The 14,427-nt window shown below is 33.2% G+C and overlaps 1 protein-coding gene across 5 annotated transcripts in view; it reads right to left on the minus strand.

The window, feature by feature from the left end:
* The window catches only part of spir (spire), a 167,671-nt gene that overhangs the window by 21,964 nt on the left and 131,280 nt on the right, over positions 1-14,427 (minus strand). The gene's annotated exons all lie outside the window — the stretch shown is intronic.

Below are 14,427 nucleotides of genomic sequence, written 5' to 3' on the forward strand. Positions count from 1 at the left end.
TATTAAGTATACTTAAGTTTCAGAAGTTGGTAACTACTCTTAGGAAATAAATTAACTCACTTTTATATGAAAAAAATAAAAAATAAAAAACCTCACTAAACCGTGGATTTTGGCATTATCATCAGCCATTTTAATATCCCACTGTTTAGAGTTCAGGAATTTCTCATCGATTAATGATAAGGGTTTTGAAATTTAAAGTCCCATCTATAAGAATGCTTTTCGCATGAAATTCTTAAGTATTAGCATATGATCAATCGACCTCGGTGGCGCAGTGGTAAAGTTCTTGCCACTGAACCGAGAGGTACCGGGTTCGATCCCCGGTCGGGTCATGATGGTAAATAATCTTTTTCTGATTGGCCCGGGTCTTGGATGTTTATCTATATGTATATGTATTTGTTACAAAATATAGTATCATTGAGTTAGTATCCCATAACACAAGTCTCGAACTTACATTGGGGCTAGCTCAATCTGTGTGATTTGTCCTAATATATTTATTTATTATCAATGATATTAGAAGTACAAATTGGAAGAGAAAAAGTTGGATAACGGACCCTGAGGGCCGTCTTTTGGCTGGGAAGAAACCCGAGAAACACTCGGACTAGAGAGGTGAATGATTAGAAAAACCAAGGGGGAACTAAGAGTATAGTTCAGGACGCAACAATACATTTATCCCGCCAAAGTACAACACTGTAAAGGAATGTTGGGTACACAAAAGCTTTGCCGCCTTTTGCTATGTCGATTAAAACGTTTATTTTAGAGTACCTACTTTATTAATCCTGTCATTATGTAAACATTCGTTTGTGAAAATATACAACAATGTAGCATATTCGGGTGCCGAAATATTGGGAAAAATCGTTTTCCATAAGATAAAACACTTCGAACACGCTGTAAATTTTTCGAGCCAGTAAACGGTCGAAAAGAAGCTCGGAACACTTCACACGTAAAGACTTATTCAAATATGGACTTCGTGCAGGTAAGTTCTTCAGTCAAAATAAAGTTTATATCAGTTTACGACCACAGTTGACCAAATAATGCAAAACATAACCAAAAATAGTATAATTGTTTTCAGAATAATCCACTAAATCTATCTTTTTCCCTTTAAACTCGCACCACGATTGCGTAGAAGGTATTTTTGGTCGTAAAACTACAACAATATTGAAAATTGGTGTTTTATTGAAAAATGAATTTTGCCTCCATTGGAAATGTTTGTGTGGCACTACTGGTACAACCAAGGTGTTGTACCAGTAGTGCCATCTGCGCTAAGCTTTGCTTAATGTGCCCTATTGATTGAATAACTCGTCACCAAGTGCCACCACAGATCGGAAACAAACTAAAATCATTGGCGAATCGGCTCAACACCGCGTGGAAAATCGAGCAAGACTATAGAAAATTAAAAAGTTATTTACCACCCACCTTTCCTGATTTATGGTTAACAGACCGTTGCCAAACAGTGTTGCCAACATCCCGTTGGCTATTGTGTCCATAGTTTGATGGACTGCTGCAAAAAAATGATTGATGCTACCCAGAGGTGCTAATCGACCTTATTTATAAACATCCGTATGTAATAGGTTAAGTAATGCAATAAAATAAGGCATTCTTCTTTATTTCTTTTCGACTGTGTTAATTGCTAATACCTGTGTCATATTTTATTCAAATCACCTAAAGGCATCTGACAAGGCTTTTTACGTATACCTACCGCTAGTGGCGTATAAGGCGTTAAGTCATTATGAATAGCTAAACGTCATCAAAGCATTCATTTTTTTTATCTAAAACAATCTTCCTGTGAAGGAAAATATCGTGAGGAATATATACGACTCAGATCCGGCTTGCGTGATGGATTCCGTGGATAAACTGGCAAAGAATGCCGTAAAAAAGGATAATAGAGAGAGAAAAAGGACAATTTCAATACATATTTCAATTGCAATAGAATTATGTACGCCATTGTAAATTGCACGCGGGAATATTATCAATATTGTTAATGGAATATTTGTGGAAATATTTTTAATTTATATTTCATATATTTACTTTTATTATATAACAATGACTGACTATATACCTACCTCTGTCTATTGCTTGTCAGCGATTATATAAAGATATGTTTATGTCATCTCTGTACAATAATACTTTATTTAGCCAGAAAACAAAAACAAAAAAAAAAAACACAAATAAAATGTGTGTAATATTTTACCACCATCTCACCACGCTGTACGCAATAAATTGTTTCATAATAATATATCATATAAATATTGCTGCAAGGAAAGTCACATGTGCCATTAGTGCAATAATACGCATAATGAATCATAATACAATCCAAAGAATGGATTGTGTCTAAGTAATCGCACCTATTAATGTATGGAATCTCCTATACAATGGTGTGGCATGACATCATGCAAGTCTCCAGGAAGTAATGGGCAAAAAATACAATTAACGAGTTCCCATGTCTGTCTGTTAAGAGGGAAAGCAACCAGGATCGCGGGTGATGACATGCAAGCATAGTCAATACTTGGAAAACAGAAGATCAATTTAAAAAATGTCCCGCTTTCTTAACCGGAGCCTTTACATGGTCTTCGATATCTTTAGTTATCAGACCATCGGCTCGTATCAATTAAATCAAATAATTTATTCAGAAATTAGACCATCACAAACACTTTATCACGTCAAATTGTATATTGTATAGTAATTTCTCAAAAAGCTAAAACGACTGGCATTTCGGAACGTCCACCGTTGAGAAGGAATGCCTTATTTAGAATTTAGTTAGCTATGAAATGTGTTGACAGTATATTATATATGATATTTTATACCTTGTCATATCTAAGATAAATTATGTTATTAAACGTAACATAATATTTACACAGACATGGGAAAACCAAACTAGGTACCTATAAGAAAAACAAAAGTTATTAACAAAGAGGAATACATATAATAAAATGAAGGAAATTTAAATGATAAAATGGATATTATGAGACTCCAGATTAGATCCCACAACAAGATAAATATAAACCTATATACATGAATGTTTTCGTTCTCTGCCCATATTTCATATCTGCAATGGAATCAACTAATGTGCAGTTGAACTTAAAACGTTATGTCTTTTAAATTAAGATCTGTCTTTTAAATTAATCTATTTTTAATTGAAACCAGTAAAGTAGAGGTATCTTGGTCTGACTATTAAAGATAGAACGTGCGAAGTAAAAAAGGAAAAGTTCGAAAATGGTCTCTAGGCTCCAAAGCTTTGTGGCGAAGGAAGAAACCGGGAAAACGCCAGATGATTGAGAGAGTAAAGGAGTACTATTTATCGCGATGTTCACATAGAAATTAAAACATTAGGTAAGCATATTATACAAATATAAATATCACGATAACTTCTACAATTTTATAGCAACACTAAAACCATCAAAGTAACTGATATGTTGGTCGTGATTGATATCACTCGTTACATTAGAAATGTCCCTATTCATGATATTGTAACCAATTAAATTTAACCGTCGATATGTATTTCATTTAAAAAATTTGAACTTTTATAATCGAAGTTCACTCGGGAGGAACACGAAGATTATATACGTTTAGACTTTACATTCACATCCTAGTAACCAAAGAATATGAACTATTTTTCAATTGAATGCTATATATTTCATATATAATTAGCACAGGTGTAATTATATCCAACTATACTAACCTGCCCTGGTTTTATTCATTCCGATGGGACTTATTTTATCAACAGTCCTTTAGCAACAGAAAGTTGAATTCTCATCAAATCAGAAATCCCAAATTTTTTTTGTAGTATATTGAGTTTTTTTTTTCTGATAAATGTTGATAGGTTGATATATACTCATAGAAAAACATTGATATTCTTCAGAAAAGGATGCTTCCAATTTCAACCAACCGTGATAAGTTCTAAACGGAACGACTAATTTATTTTCTCACTAATAAGATCTACTAATGACACAAACGCAAAATAATAAAAAACAAAGGGTACCTTTCTTTGATTTACAGCATTTTCTTTAATGGATTTCTTGGATTTTTCAGTAATACCTAGTGGCCTTGCACAGGACCCCGCATAAAATAGCGCCAAGCTCTATAAGCGTTTTAGCCTTGCTCCATCTGACATTTGCCAGTCACCAACACGGAATGACCACTCAGAAATAACAGAGAACAGGATTTGGAGGACTCTTAAATAAGTTTTGAAAATAATATTATTATTCAAATAGCTGTTTGCTTACAAATATTCTTAGCGATTGCGAACTAGAAAAGTGTCAAATATTTTAATTGCGAGGTCTTACCGGGAAGGTTATAAAAGGAGCTGCATATTTTTTCTTATTCTAGTTGAAAGTTGTTTCATCATTACAATACCTTACGAAATTACTTATAAAATTAATTGCCAATTCATTTCGTACATGCCAATTTTTTTTTTAGTAAGTTTTATTTTTACATTGATGTTGTGATAAATTAAGTTATATATATTATATACATATTAAATTAATAAACGTGATTTAACGTTTCGCTAGAATGTAAAATACAGACATTTTTAATTTCGATGTCGACGGTGGATTTCTCCTCTCGAATTTGCGCATTTAACTTAATTGCTAGATAGACGATTTGAAAACTGCGTGAGCGAACCTTCGTGATATTCCGCGAAATAGGGTCAGAATAAATGTATATTTTATCTTCAGATATTCCGAACACAATGACATTTTTAGGTCATCGATTTAGAGACACTTTTGCTGACCTTTCTAATTCTTACGAAAACGCAAAATTTTCCGACTTCATTTTACTTTGCGAAATAAATCTTGTGGACGAAACTGCAAACATTTTTATTGAATTTCCGTATAATTACATATACCAGGTCTTGAATAGTCGGCAAAGTAAATTTAAATCGTAATAATATTGTATTTACTTTAGTTAAACATAAGGTATTCTACTAGCGGCCCGTTCCGGCTTCACTCGGATAAAAACATAATAAATTACCTACACCTAAACCTTGCTCGGAAATCACACTATCTATTGGTGAAAACCCCATGATAATCCGTGCAGTTGTTTTCGAGTTTATTACGAACAAAAAGACAGACGCAGCAGAGGATTTTATTTTATAATATAGTAAGGAAGTATGGATTAAAATAAACTAAGTAACAGAACAGATTTTGGTTAAGTATCTGATGAACTATTTTGTTCGTTATATGGTTATCTTATAGTAAATATAACATTTTTCTAACATTATTAACTGGTTCAAAAACCGTTTCTGTCTGTTTTTGAAGGCACAAAAAGATGACACCAGCCGAGATGATGTAACAACGATTGTTGAGGTAACGGTGCTCTATTAGGTGAATGTTAAACAACGTGATTCGTAAGCGTCTATGTGATTGCTTGGTTCCTCTCGTACAGGCAGACATTCTCAACTGGGTACTGACAAATACAGAATACCATAGTATTTGTTGTAAATATTAAAATTTAATTTTGATCAAGGAACTGTTCTTTCCGGTAAATAATTCGCCAAGCTAGTAAGTATGCAACAATCTCTTGAGAAAATTAACATAATTTTTAACGCCACGACGGAAGAATTAGTTTCCTCTGTCATGAATGAAAGATAAAAAGAAAAGTACAAAAAGCTAAACAAAGAATGTAACGGTGCACGCATCACGCCGAGTTCGTTTGTTTCGAGGTGCTAAACGTCATAACTCGTAGAGTGATAAGTTTATCGACCTACTCACAGTAATGCCGGTGAAAATTAGTGGCTCGGTTTATATAAAGAAAGTGGGCTGTATATGTATTATACATGGTCAAATATCAATTAATGGTGCTCGTATGAATCATGTTTATTATTTTGGATTGAATATGGCTTATTAGTGGCAATTAAAATAATAAATAAATAAATATATTGCGACAAATCACACAGATTGAGATAGCCCCAAAGTTAGTACGTGTCTTGTGTTATGGGATACTAATTCAACGATACTATATTTTATAATAAATACATATATAGATAAACGTCCAAGACCCGGGCCAATCAGAAAAAATATAATTTTCCATCATGACCCGACCGGGGATTGAACCCGGGACCTCTCGGTTTAGTGGCAAGAACTTTACCACTGCGCCACCAATGTCGTCAAATTGACGTTCATTCTGATTTAATTCTTTGACGTGTGGTTCCCGTAATAGAATATTTATGATTTGTTTATAACTTATGCACTTATGTCCATTTTTAAACCTCGACGCAAAAAGAGGGGTCTTATAAGTTTAACGTCTGTGGCATCGTAGCTCCCAAACGGATAAACCGATTTGCGTTTAGTTTTTTTTTTGTGTCAGAGATAATTTTATTTACACTAATTTACACTTAAATTTACACTCGGGATGGCTAACAAGCCATGTTTCGTAAAAATCTGGTTAGTTAAAATTATAGCGAAATGAATATTGAAAGTCGGGGATTTTTAATTTATTTAACAAATAATTATGGAAGAATATACTTCGTGAGTCCTTTTGTTACTTGCATAGGTAGGTACTTTTAAACTATCAATATTTCTACTACATTAATTCTAAGACAATTTCCAACTAAACGTATAACAGACAGTAAAAAATACTTAAGACATTCAGAAAACGTTAATTACAAGTAATAATACTGCTGATTGCGAACCCAATATCCACAACATCACAAGTAACTGGATATGCAATCCGAATTGTGTACAACCGGATCACAAAAGTAAAGGGTATTAGTGCAACCTTGAAGTGCAATGAATGCAGATTGAAATCAATAACAGTAACGATCACTATGGACTAATATGAACAAGTCAAATGTTCTAAATTAACATTCACAATTTGGCAATGTTCTTTGCGAAATGGCTTGTGAAGTAGCTTTAATTTCGAAAAATGCTTATCAAAATTCAACTTTTGTTAATACCTACGGATATGGTTTAAACCAATATATAGTGATTCCTGTTTTACCCAAGCGAAGCTAGGAAGGGCCGCTAGTATTGTTTGAGGAAGTGTTTTGTACTCGTCCAGAGACATGTTGTACGGTCCAAAGCAATTTAGATTGTAAAAACAATTTTCTGGTTTGGCAGCGAATTGTCTGTAGCCCTTGAAAGGGTGTTGGAGGGAGTGAAAAACGGCCAATATCGAAGCTATTCGATTTAAATTGTTTTGGTTCAAACATTTCTCTTGTTGACCTAAATTCAGGAGCTGGAATCTTCGATTTTTATTTTGCTATGAACAGTAATGGATGTATTGTCTATTTTCTCCACCACATTGATTAAAGAAGATAAGTCATGAGGCTTTATAGCGTCATAACTTATCTATCATGGCACTGAAAAAGAACGCGGAAATAACACAGATAATACATATATGTGGCTACTGAATAAAAATTGTAAATTGTTCATTTAGTAACATACGAACAAAGGAAAACATAGAATATTTCACATGTGACCTCGTGACTAATAGAGTTGGCGGGGTTCCAACCCCCTATCCTTGAGGTCTAAGTGCAGGGTTAAGAGAGCTGTCAGCTGTCTACTACTTTTTATGAGGTAAAAATTTGTTTTTTTTTCAAGATTTTATTTGACCACTTTGTCGGAGTGTGTATACTAAATTACATTACTCTAGTATAAATAGTTTTTGAGCTAGACCGTCGACGGACGGGCATAGCAAAATTAGGAGGGTTCAATGTGTGCAGGACTAAGGAACACTAAGAATTCACAAAAGTCACAATCAAAATAGGTATATATTAACTAGCATTTATTGTGAAAATAGTCGTGTCGTACCTTAAGTGCCCAAATATTTTCTTTCCGAATTATTGTCGCCAATATATCGGCTTCATATATTTTCCCCGTAGACGATAACATCGTCCATTTCACTCATACAAGAAAGAGATGTGCGTTTAGAAATACATGAGAAGTAACGAGACAGTGTTACATCTTTTGTCTCTCATCAACAATCAATCTGCCATTTTGTATAAGATTAGGTGGTTTTCGCAGGGAAGTTGTAAGAAAAACTTCTATCTCAGTTACACTCGTCCGTCGTCTATATAGTGTTCTTGGTCTTTTTATACCAAAAGATCTATAAAAAAATAATATTAGCACATTCTTCGACACGAACAAATTCACGAAATTCACGACCGCATCACGAGTAACAGCGAGGCCCGATTTCAAAAACTTTTGCAACGCAAGGTTCTATCTATTTTGTATTCTATTCGCATCAATTTGCATACAAAGCATTGTGAATATTGTGATTGTCAATCGGGAATTAAGTGTTACATAAAATTCTTCTTTTCTGAAGCATTTTCTATTCTAGACTTTTCCAGTAACATAAGTTACACACCTATTTGGTTATACTTTATAGTTTTTTAGAAAGCACAGACAAATACAAATATAACACACAACGACTAGTTTTGATACCAATTTAAGTATTATTAAATTAACAAATCGCTTAAAGACATGTAAATCGAAGTAACTATTTAGGCATCGAAACCACGTTAAAATTTTACAAAAAAAAATTATTTTTAGACATGTTTTTTTGGCATTAGGTCATTTTGTGAGATAAAGTCTCAAGATTGAAATTGCCTTTTAAATGTATATGTATGTATATGCATATCTTCTGACATGTTGCAAGAATGCGTGTGAAAGGCACCGAAGAAATCTTTCACAAAGGCAGACAAAATAGGCGAAATATTGTCGTTGTATATTAGTTTTGTTTTTTATATAGCTTTAATAAAAAAAACTTTAACGTCTAAAAATTACGTACGATCAGCGCTCAATTGGTGTTCGTACCTACATGTTATCCATGGCCTACGGTATTTCGGTGTTCGTATTGTTATAAAATTATCTTTTCCATAGTAGACCTTAGGGAGAGAACATAAAATACTAGTTTTACTAATTTAGACCAAGTTGTTTGGTGGTTATCAAAATCAAACTTAAAACACCTGCAACTACAATTTTATTTCTATTCTAACGCAGTAGTATTTTACCCAAGGAATCATTACATCAAATTGGAATTAGGTTTGAAGAGGAGCAGCTGACCCGGTATAACCATCACCAGACATAAGTAGACTATTTTAATGCCGATATAAATATATATCACACTATTACGTAAATTAGAAAATGTACTTTTAATTTTGTCATTCATCATTTAATCGAATTCGTTAAAATTGTATAGGGAGAGTATAAACTAGACCTTACTATTATCCAGAATTTACATCGTAAACAGGTCTGTTCGTTGATAATAATAGATAACATAATTAATTTGTTTGCCGACATGTATACAGCAAAAAGATAACAAATATGTGTGCGGATCTTCTGTTTTGTTCTACATTTCATAGCACAGTCTATAAATGTTTGCAATATCATTACACTTCACAATAAATCACAAAATAAAATTGCTGTCTCGACTGACTGGATCAAGTCGAATTGTTATAAATAGTCGAGATGAAAGTAAATCGAACCGATTCTTCCACTTTTCCCTGCAATTCGTCCATTAAGAGGAGATGTAATGACCCGTGGCCAAACGATTTCTGTGAAAAAATCATCAGCTTGAGTCAATCGACTGTGCTGTGAGATCTTGATGATTCCACAATCGTTTTTATATCGATTTGAGTGGTTGTGTCGCAGAATACGCTACTCGATCAAATGGTTATACCTATTGGCTATCTTACCTATTTACACGAATATTATAAAGAGGAAGCGTGTTTAAGTTTGTGTTCTTAGGAATTGATCAAACTATATTAAAAAATTTTTCACCAGTAGAAAGCTACAGTATTCCTGAATATTGTAGGGTGATTTTAATCCCAAAACTCCCACGGGAGCAAAGCCCCGAGACGCAGCTTGTGAGTAACGTGAAAAGTATAAGAAAACGAAAGTGTACAAAATTGCATTTGTAATTTAATTTATAATATAGTTATTAAGAAGAGAAACAGTTTCCTTACTTTACTTTAACAGTTTACTTGCTTTTAATTAGATACTACTAAAAAAGAAGTGTAATGTTTTCACAATAGAGAAAATCTTAAAAGATTATTACCTATGTACTTCAAAAATGTCTTTAAAACATTTGAATTCTGTCGACCTCAATTTGTTTTATTTGCTGAATGGGATATCGAATTGGTATATCGATTCTCCTAAATCGATTACGTGCTTCCAAACCTAGATCGTAATCATATTTTTTATCGATGAGTAAGCAAAGCGATCAGCGTATTTTAAGTACTACAACATTTTATTGAAGTACGTATAAAATACACATCGTACTACGATCGTTATCGTAGTTTGAGGATATTCTTATCAAGAGGTAGTGATGCAATTTTCAAGGTTTGCTAACATGAAATTAAGAAAATGTTTACTTACGACTTATCTCCATCGCTAATGTATTTGTCACACAAATACCCATCATAAAAACAATTCACTTATAGACCTAGTTCCTTAGCCAATATGAGCCTTAACGAGAACACAGAAGCGCAAAAATCACGCTGAATTTCCGGGACACAACACAATTTTCTTCGACTACGATTCCAACGTCGATATAACTCGAATCTAGTTAGCTGACTCGTAACCTATCGGCAAGGGTTGCGAAGCCGGACACAATTGATACACTTCCTAATCGAATTAAGGGTCACACACGTAAATCACAGAATCAATAATTCAAATCTTCTTAAAAAAAAAACACTGGCCGTTTTTATGATGAACAAAAGTGTTCAAATTTAAAACATAATTCCGGTGATATAAATAAGGCACAGCCCACACCACCGTTCGATGGTGGTATCAGACGCCGACTGGTGCAAAAGATTGTAAGGTATTGCTGTGAGGCGAGCGCTTCTCAAACTTTGAGCGTTGGATTTTATGACATATTCACCAATGAAAAGCAATTCATAGAGTAATTTACGCCATTTTTTTATATTTAAATTCATATCATCGTATCTGTAAAATTAAGAATAACGTAAATGATGATATCTTTCTCTGGAATTCATCAGTTAGTAAGAATCATATCACTACTCCGTAAATCACACAGGAGTATAACTGTATAAATGATGGCTCGTAGTGCAGTGGACTGTTCATTATTATTGCTTTTCGGAGCTGGTTAAATAAATATACCGAGATTACTTCGGAGCACTTTTTAATTAAAAATTTACAATTTAGTGTTGGGATTTCCTACAATAACCTAGACACTTTAATTCAGTTATCTTTAAGAGATGATGAATTCAGTGTTCTTCGAGATAACTATGTACAAAAAATCACCCACAAAATGACTAAGTATATTAATTGTCAAAAAGTTGTCGAACCACTGACTATCTTACAACACTTGTATTCGTTTTGCTTGCTCTGGAGTAATTGTCAATTGTGAAGCACAAAAGGCGCATTTTTCTCATTTTACACTTTTTACGTCACGTTTTGGGAACCTTTGATTTTATGCTTTTTATTAACACCATATGATCAAGTCTGGCCATAGTGAAATGTTGCCTTTTTCCGTTTAGATAATTAGAACAAGCAGAGTATAATGAAGAGTAAGATTCAAGGATTAGACATTAATTATTTTTCCATTATCTTTAAAAGTAAATATTAATAAATAATTCATACGGGTCCCTGACATCCATATTTGTTTCAAACTTTACTTATTATTAAGAATATAAACCTGAAATGAAATAATTTATAATATTTTATTTACGTCACTTTTAAAGTTAGTAGGTAATATAATATTAATACTAACTTTAATGTCATAAATATTTTTAACACTTATTTTTTGTTCTATGAATAATTACGTATAATACATACATAAAATTGAATTTGAATTAAAGCTGAATTCTGTAACAACCGAAATTACTCGTTTTCACGTTGAGAAACACTGACATTATAAAAGTTTTTCACAATTATTCGATTGATTGACATTATAATGATAGCATAGGTAAGTAGTTAGCTAAGGTAATTAATTTAAACTCGCTAGCGGTGAAGTGGTTTTAAATTACCTACCTATTTCAAGTTACGTGATAAATAAATACTAATCAAAATCTGAAAGCTATTTAAATAGTCTTTAATTGCATTTTTTCAATAACTTAATAGATATATACCCAAGTTAGTCCTGAAAAATTAGATTTTTTTATTATAATCAAATGATAAAGATTTTCTATACATTTTAAGTTTTTGCACGCGACTTCACACGTATGTACGCAGGCAGTTTATTTTCTTTTCCGTAGCGTTTTCGTGACCAGTCACTACTACTAAAAGTCACCTATGTGTACGGTCTCCTATAACTAAGGAAGGAACTTATACATATGTATAGATACACTTTCCAACATTTAGACAATGAGTTAATGACATTAGACAACTAAACATGACTTAGCTATATATCCCAGTGATCTCTCTCTCGTCTGAGGGCTTTCCCGGTTATTTCCTCAGCCGTTGAGCGTCCGACCCCAGTGATCCATAAACACCTTTAAGAAGTATAAAACTGTATAACTACTGAAAGTATTATGTAATCTCTGGTATAACTATTTGTTATAAATCGCGGTTAAGTCCAAAACCGTGTTACGTGAACCATGACGTAACACGGATGACCCGGTCGATCCCGGCCGGGCGACCTAGACCGGATTTATCTCGCACAGACAGACAGACGCCCGACCTATATTGTCACTTCGGGATTTAATTAAAACTGTACTTCAGACATGTATAATGGAAAGCTAGATATAAATAGTACAGCAGTTGTTTTTGAATGTAACGAATAAGACAAGACTTAGTTTTATTGGCCGTTTACCCGCGACTTCGTCAGCGTAGAATAGTTAGTTTTGACAGCATAATTATATATTTTTGTGTACATGCCAGATTACTAATTTCTAGGGCCAATATTAGACAAGTAAAAGTAGAAAAACGAACCTTGGACTCCTCATTGAAAGAAACTAGGTAAACGATCAAATTATAGGGGGAGAGAGAGAGAGAGAGAGAGAGAGAGAGAGAGAGAGAGAGAGAGAGATAGTTTTGAATTCCTGTGGAATTTTTTGTACCTATTTGAAACTTGCAAGGAAGTAGGGCTAAGTTAAAAATTTTAAACCTTGGATTCGACAATTACATAACTTTAATTATGAACCATTTAAATAAAACCAAATGGTTCCAATTCTTACAATACAATTTACGCACATCGGTTTGCGGTAAGTACAAAGTGTAACACGAAACACCGCATTGTGCGGTGGCGCGTTACGAAATTAGGATACGGGGAATCTGATAAAATTGTAAAATAATACATTGCTTTAGAGCACACTCGAAACTTTATGTATCAGAACCGACCGAAAATATTCATTAATTGTCGTGAAGTCATCGTTTACTACAAGTTAATCTATTTTCATCTAATTATTGTGACATCAAAATAGTAAGTTTCTACCTTTAATCACACTCGATCTTATTTGCAAGCGGTTTACCTAATATATATTTGAAGATTACTTTATACAGGTACAAGCGGTCCGCCCCGGCTTCGCTCGGGTAAAAACATAATAAACTATACACCTAAACCTTCCACAGGAATCAAACTATCTATTGGTGAAAACTGCATGAAAATCCGTGCAATCGTTTTTGAGTTTATCGCGAACAGACAGACAAACAAAAAGACAACGCACGGACTTTGTTTTATAATAAGGATAAGCGGTTTTTCAAACTCTAATTTGCGTAAATATAGCAAGTGGTAGATACTCAGGTTAGGTATAGGTACCTACTTTACTTCTGCGTCTATAGCCGTGATAAATATCTGCAATATTTGGAGAATGTTGACTCGTCTCATACTGACTGAACTGTGGATAAGATACATTTACTATAATAAGTATATACTTATTATAGTCAATGTATCTTATCCATAGTTCAGTCAGTGTGAGAACTAGTGCAGATCGTAAAAAGATAGTATCTTTATCACTTAAACACTTCCTCGATAATGTTACGCAGTAACTAATTTGTGCTTAGAAAGGTTAGTTGGTAGATGCTTCATGTTTATAACTTCAGTTACAGTGTTGATTGTTAATATTAATTTAATTAATATTGAGCAAATTACTTGACGTGCATATCAAATTGTAAAAGGAATCGTGGGACTTAGTACCTAGGTAGTAAATAGGTATCTACATGTTGATCATCTAATTTGATATGCGCAGTAAGCATCGATATAGGTATGATAATAATATATTATAATAAGATGACTGTAGGAAATAATTTTACATCAATTTTAATAAAATAGATTTTAAATTACTAATATTCATACGAAGATGGATGTATCATATTAACATTGACAGTGCACAACAGAAACCTTCTTTCGCTACATGGCAATAATATTCTGAAGATAAATTGCTATTGATTTTCGATTAGGCGCCAACGTTTCGTCCTAAGGAAAAACTCACTCGTATTTGGCATAAGTAAATATAGTGAACAAAACGCAATAGAAATAGGATGTTTAAATTTTAATAAATAATACTTAAAAAATGTAAATTAAATGACT

Source organism: Plodia interpunctella, chromosome 1, assembly GCF_027563975.2.
Source record: "Plodia interpunctella isolate USDA-ARS_2022_Savannah chromosome 1, ilPloInte3.2, whole genome shotgun sequence".
Lineage (NCBI taxonomy): Eukaryota > Metazoa > Arthropoda > Insecta > Lepidoptera > Pyralidae > Plodia > Plodia interpunctella.